Source organism: Somniosus microcephalus, unplaced genomic scaffold (genome assembly GCF_052327205.1).
Source record: "Somniosus microcephalus isolate GS21.2 unplaced genomic scaffold, FLI_Smic_1.0 unresolved_chr5, whole genome shotgun sequence".
Lineage (NCBI taxonomy): Eukaryota > Metazoa > Chordata > Chondrichthyes > Squaliformes > Somniosidae > Somniosus > Somniosus microcephalus.
This window is the reverse complement of record NW_028225183.1, coordinates 12,576,178-12,582,702: the sequence shown is the minus strand read 5'-3', so window position 1 is coordinate 12,582,702 and position 6,525 is coordinate 12,576,178.

Below are 6,525 nucleotides of genomic sequence, written 5' to 3'. Positions count from 1 at the left end.
TTAATCCCGGGGATGAGGGGATGGACATATGAGGAGAGGTTGAGTAGATTGGGACTCTACTCATTGGAGTTCAGAAGAATGAGAGGCGATCTTATTGAAACGTATAAGATTGTGAAGGGGTTGGATCGGGAGGATGTGGGGAGGATGTTCCCGATGATGGGTGAAACTAGAACTAGGGGGCATAGTCTTGGAATAAGGGGCTGCTCTTTGAAAACTGAGATGAGGAGGAACTACTTCACTCAGAGGGTGGTAGGTCCATGGAATATGTTGCCCCAAAAAGCTGTAGAAGCTACATCATTACATAAATTTAAAACAGAAATAGACAGTTTCCTAGAAGTAAAGGGAATTAAGGGTTACGGGGAGCAGGCAGTAAATTGGACATGAGTCTCGGTCCGGATCGGTCATGGCCCTGTTGGTAGTGGAGCGGGCCCAGGGGCCGTGTAGCCTGATCCTGCTCCTATTTCGTGTGTCTAATTCTATTACATTCAGGAGATGGTTCTGTGATAGTGGATTGGCGGTTAGGATCAGATCAGCCATGATCTTATTGAATGGTGGAGCAGGCTCGAGGGGCCGATTGGCCTTCTCCTGCTCCTATTTCTTATGTTCTTATGTTCTTATATACTGGTGTTTTGGAAATTGACGGGATTGAAGGCCGATAAATCCCCAGGACCTGATAATCTACATCCTACGGGACTTAAGGAAGTGGCCCTAGTAATAGTAGATGCATTGCTGGTCATCTTCTCAACTTAGATAGACTCTGGAACAGAACACATGGATTGGCGTGTAGCTAATTATACCCCAGTATTCAAAAAAGGTGTTAGAGAGAAAACGGTGAATTACCGATGTAAGACTGACATCGGTAATGGGGAAAATTCTACAGTCGATTTTAAAATATGTAATAGCAGAGCACGTGGAAAACAGTGACCAGATCGTATGCAGTCAACAAGGAATTTTAAAAAGGAAAATCGTGCTTGACTAATCTTCTGTAATTTTTTGAGTATATAACTGGTAAAATCGATAAGGGAGTATCAGTGAATGTGGTGTATTTGGAATTTCAGAAGGCTTTTGATGAGGTCCCGCATAACAGATGAGCGTGTAAAGTTAAAGCACATGGGATTGGGAGTAAGGTACTGATTTGTATAGAGAACTTGTAGGCAGACAGGAAGCAAAGAGTTGGAAAAAATGGGGCTTTTTCCAAGTGGCAGGCAGTGAATTTCGGGTAGCGAAATGATCGGTGCTAGGAACCCAGCTATTCACAATACATATTAATGATCTAGACGAGGGAACTAGATGTAATATCTCCAGGTTTGCAGACGGCACAAAGCTGGTTGGGCATGTGTGCAGTGAGGAGGATGCCGACAAACTCCAGTATGATTTGGACAGGTTGGGTGATTGGGCAGTAGCATGGCAGATGCAATATAACGTGGATAAATGCGAGGTTATTCACTTATGTGTCAAAAAGAGGAAGGCAGATTAATATCTGAATGGCAATAGATTGGGAGAAGGGGAAGTGAATGGAGACCTGGGCGTCCTTGTGCACCAGTCGCTGAAGGTAAGCATGCAGGTGCAGCAGGCAGTTAAGAAGGCAAATGGTATGTTGGCCTTCGTAGCGAGAGGGTTTGAGTAAAGGAACAAGGATGTCTTGCTGTAGTTGTACAGGGCCCTGATGAGACCACATCTTGAGTATTGTGTGCAATTTTGGTCGCCTTATCTGAGGAAGGATGTTCTTGCCATGGAGGAGTGCAGCGAAGTTTCACCAGACTGATACCTGGGATGGCAGGAATGACGTATGAGGAGAGATTGGGTCGATTGGGCTTGTACTCGCTGGAGTTTAGAAGAATGAGAGGGGATCTCATTGAAACTAATAAAATTCTGACAGCACTAGACAGACTGGATGCAGGAAGGATTTTCGAAATGGTCGGGGAGTCCAGAACCAGGGGTGACAGTCTAAGGATAAGGTGTCAGCCATTTAGGACAGAGCTGAGGAGTACTTTCTTCACCCAGAGAGTGGTGAACCTGTGGAATTCCCTCCCAAATAAGGCAGTGGAGGCCAATTCATTCAATATATTCAAGAAGGAGTTGGATATATTTCTTAAAGCTAAAGGGATCATGGGATATGGAGAGAAGCCAGGAAGAGGGTACTGAATTTGCATGTTCAACCATGAACTCATTGAATGGCTGAGCAGGCTCGAGGGGCCGATTGGCCTACTGCTGCTCCTATGTGCTATGTTTCTGTGTAGAGTTTCAGCTCTAATCAGGCTCGGGGACGAATGGCCGAGAGCTGCTCCTGTTGCTTATATTCTAAGTTGCTGCAGCTGCTGACAGAGGCTGGTCTTAAAATTAACACCCGAAAGGCAAACTTCCTGAAACCTGATGTTTGTTTTCTCGGTATTAACATCTCGGATGAACGACAGAGTCTCGATCAAGATAAAATAGATGTGATCAAGTGACTGCCCCTGCCTGCTTCTACGACAGCGTTGCGATCCATTTGAGGTTGGCAGGCTACAAGCGACCATTTATTGCAAAATTTGTCAGACGGCTGTGTAATTTGCAGAAGCTCCAGGATAAAGGCCTCAAAGATAGCTTGAGAGAAGCACACAACGTGGCAATCGAAGAATTGTTGACTTCAACAAACTTCTGTTTATTCACTTGAGTAGTAACTTATACATTTGCTTGGTTATAATCATGTTTTTCTTTAACTTCAGCAGAAAAATAAATTTACAAGTGGAGTATAGTCACAGATAAAGCACTTGTGCCGAGACATGGGCCTTTTTGTACCACGCAAACAAAGGAAAATACTTATATTAATACACTATTTTCTTATCAAACTGGAGGAGCCATTGCTTAATACGACAGCCTCTGGTTACTGCATACTTCAGAGACACAAGACTGCATTTTCTTCAATTTACATCAAAAACGTCAGAAGCACATAAAAATATTGCGGCCTTGCTGTGGTAAAATATCCAAGGCTGGTTGGTTGCAAACACCAGCTGTTGCTAAGGGAACTCCGTCTCTCTCTCTCTCTCTCTATCTCCCTCTCTCTCTCCAATGAGAACCATGGTGTGGAGATGCCGGAGTTGGACTGGGGTGGACAAATGTTAGAAGTCACACAACACCAGGTTATAGTCCAACAGCTTTATTTGAAGTCAGAAGCTTTCGGACCGCTGCTCCTTCGTCAGGTGAAGTGGAGAGATGCATAAAGACACAGCTTATATCGTCAGAGAATAAAGCCACATGTTTACAGGTAATCTTTCTAACTGCCATTTATGACACCTCGGCAGAGAGATTATCACAGCAATCAAAGCTGTGAATGCTGTCCAAACAGGTCAGTCAGGTAAACATTACATCAAAGAACAATGAGGTGGGGTCACAAGGGGTCAAATGTTGCAGATGCAGGGTCTGTGTGAAAAACAAATAAACAGACTGGTGCGCTGTCAACAATACCAAAGACTACGAGATGGACTTAAATGAAGTAGGCTTTTATTGACGAAGAACTAGAGCATGCCTCTGCTAGTGAATCCATCCTAAGAGCTCCCGGGGGAAGGGTGGTGAGTCACCTTTATACCCGGGCTTAGGGGTGGAGCCAGGGGCTGAGACATGCCTGGACTTGTACAGGGTTAACAGTGGTTTACCACACAGGCATGTACAGGTTAGCAGTGGTTTACCACACAGACAAATAACATTTATTTTACTGGGAATCACAGCAGGTCCGGCCGCATCTGTGTTGAGAGAACAAGCCAACGCCGACTCGAGTCTGGTGACCCTACGTCAGGTGGGGTTACATGTAGCGTGACATTAACTCAAGATCCAGGTTCAGGCCGTCCTCATGGGCGCGGAACATGGCTATCAGTTTCTACTCGACGATTTTGCGTTGTCGTGTGTCTCAAAGGCCGCCTTGGAGAACGCTTACCCGAAGATCGGAGGCTGAATGTCCTTGACTGCTGAAGTGTTCCCCGACTGGGAGGAAACAGTCCTGCCTGGCGATTGTTGCACGGTGTCCGATCATCCATTGTCGCAGTGTCTGCATGGTGTCGCCGATGAGCTATGCTCCGGGTCATCCTTTCCTGCAACGTATGAGGTAGGCAACATTGGCCGAGTCACATGAGTAAGTACCATGTACTGGGGGGTGGTGTCCTCACGTGTGATGATGGTATCTGTGTTGATGATCTGGCGTGTCTTGCAGAGGTTGCTGTGTCAGGGATGTGTGGTGTCGTGGTCGCTGTTCTCCTGAAAGCTGGGTAATTTGCTGCAAAAGAAAGTCTGTTTGAGGTTAGGTGGCTGTTTGAAGGCGAGTAGTGGAGGCGTGGGGATGGCCTTAGCGAGGTGTTCGTCATCATCGATGACATGTTGAAGGCTGCAAAGAACATGGCGTAGTTTCTCTGCTCCGGGGAAGTACTGGACGACGAAGGGTACTCTGTTGGTTGTGTCCCATGTTTGTCTTCTGAAAAGGTCTATACGATTTTTCGCTGTGGCCCATCGGAACTGTCGATCGACGAGTCGAGCACCATATCCCGTTCTTACGAGGGCATCTTTCAGCATCTGTAGGTGTCCATCGCGTTCCGCCTCATCTGAGCAGATCCTGTGTATTCGCAGGGCTTGTCCATAGGGGATGGCTTCTTTAACATGGTTAGGTTGGAAGCTGGAGAAGTGGAGCATCGTGAGGTTGTCCGTGGGCTTGCGGTAGAGTGAGGTGCTGAGGTGTCCGTCTTTGATGGAGATTCGTGTGTCCAAGAATGAAACCGATTCTGAGGAGTAATCCATGGTGAGTTTGATGGTGGGATGGAATTTGCTGATGTTATCGTGCAGTCTATTCAGTGATTCTTCGCCATGGGTGCTTAGGAAGAAAATGTCGTCGATGTATCTGGTGTATAGCTTTGGTTGGAGGTCCTGTGAGCGAAGAAGTCTGGCTTGAACTTGGGCATGAAGATGTTGGTGTATTGGGGTGCGAATTTGGTCCCCATGGCTGTTCCATGTGTTTGGGTAATGAACTGGTTGTCGAAGGTGAAGAAATTGTGGTCAAGGATGAAGTGGATGAGTTTTAGGATGGCGTCTGGAAATTGGCTGTTGTTGGTGTTGTGTGCTGAGGCTGTCGCAGCGATGCCGTCATCGTGGGCGATAGTGCTGAGACGTCCATCTTGGCGAGGAGTGTTCCTCGTTCAACTGGTCCGTGGGTGCTGAGTTTCTGTAAGAAGTCTGTAGTGTCGCAACAGAAGCTGGGGGTTCCCTGTACAATGGGTTTCAGGATGCCCTCAACGTATCCAGAGAGGTTCTCACACAGGGTTCCGTTGCCTGATACGATAGGACGTCCGGGTGTGTTGGCTTTGTGTATCTTTGGGACGCAGTAGAAGTCTCCCACGCGGGGAGTACGTGGGATGAGAGCGCGTAGGATGCTTTGAAGGTCTGGATCAAAGGTCTTGATCAGTCTGTTGAGTTGGCGAGTGTTCTTTGGTCGAATCTGCGGGTAACTGTCTGTAGCGTTCCTGGTTGTTTAGCTGTCGGTATACTTCTTTGCAATAGTCCGTTCTGTTCTGTATGACGATGGCTCCTCCTTTGTCTGCTGGTTTGATGATGATGTTGCGGGTGGTGTTGAGAACATGGATGGCGTTGCATTGTGCTCGGTTGACATTCTGGACTGTCTTGTGAGTGCGGCTGATGAATCTTGCGTTGCTGTATCTCATGACAGCTTGAGCATACATGTCAAGCTTAGGGCAGCGACCCTCCGGAGGGGTCCAATTTGACTCTTTCTTCTTCGGTTGCTGCTTGCGGATCCCTCTCTCTGCTATTCCGGATCATTGATTGTCTCATTCTGTTCACTGCTGACATCTTGGGATTTGTGGAAGAATTCCAGGAGCCTCATTCTCCTGATGAATTCCTCTGTGTCTGCCACGAGACCGATGGGGTCCATCTTGGTGGTGGGGCAGAAATTGAGACCTCAGCTGAGAACTTCAATTTCGTCTGGTTGAAGGGTGTGGTCGGACAGGTTGACGATGGACTTCCCTGTGGTTCCAACCGTGGTACCGGGGGAGGCTTGGTAGCCACTGCCGGTGATGCCGAGGTTCTCAAGCTTCCTGTTCTTGGTGTGCATTTAGGCAGCGTAGTTCCGTTGCCTGGTCTGTTTGGCGGTGTCTCGTAGCTGGTCTGCTGTGTCCTGAGCACAGGCTGAAAACATGGACTCCATCTCGGTTTCGAGGTTGCGGCGTCTGCTGTAGAGCTAGTGGACGAGATGGTTGAGGAGTGTGCGAGAGGTACGACGGCAGAGTCTCTCAGCGTAGTCTGTGTTGTAGGTCGACTAGAGTGGGTTCGTGATCTGTAGTCCTTTCAGAATCTTGTCTGCTTTCTTGCATCTCTGTAGAAACTTGATGTCTGTGTCGATATGCGCGATCTTCTTGGAGATCCTCTCCACTTTGAGCCGGCAGTTTGTGGTGTTGATAGTAGCCATGGTGTGGAGATTCCAGAGTTTACAGGTAATCTTTCTAACTGCCATTTATCACACCTTGGCAGAGAGATAATCACAGCAATCAAAGG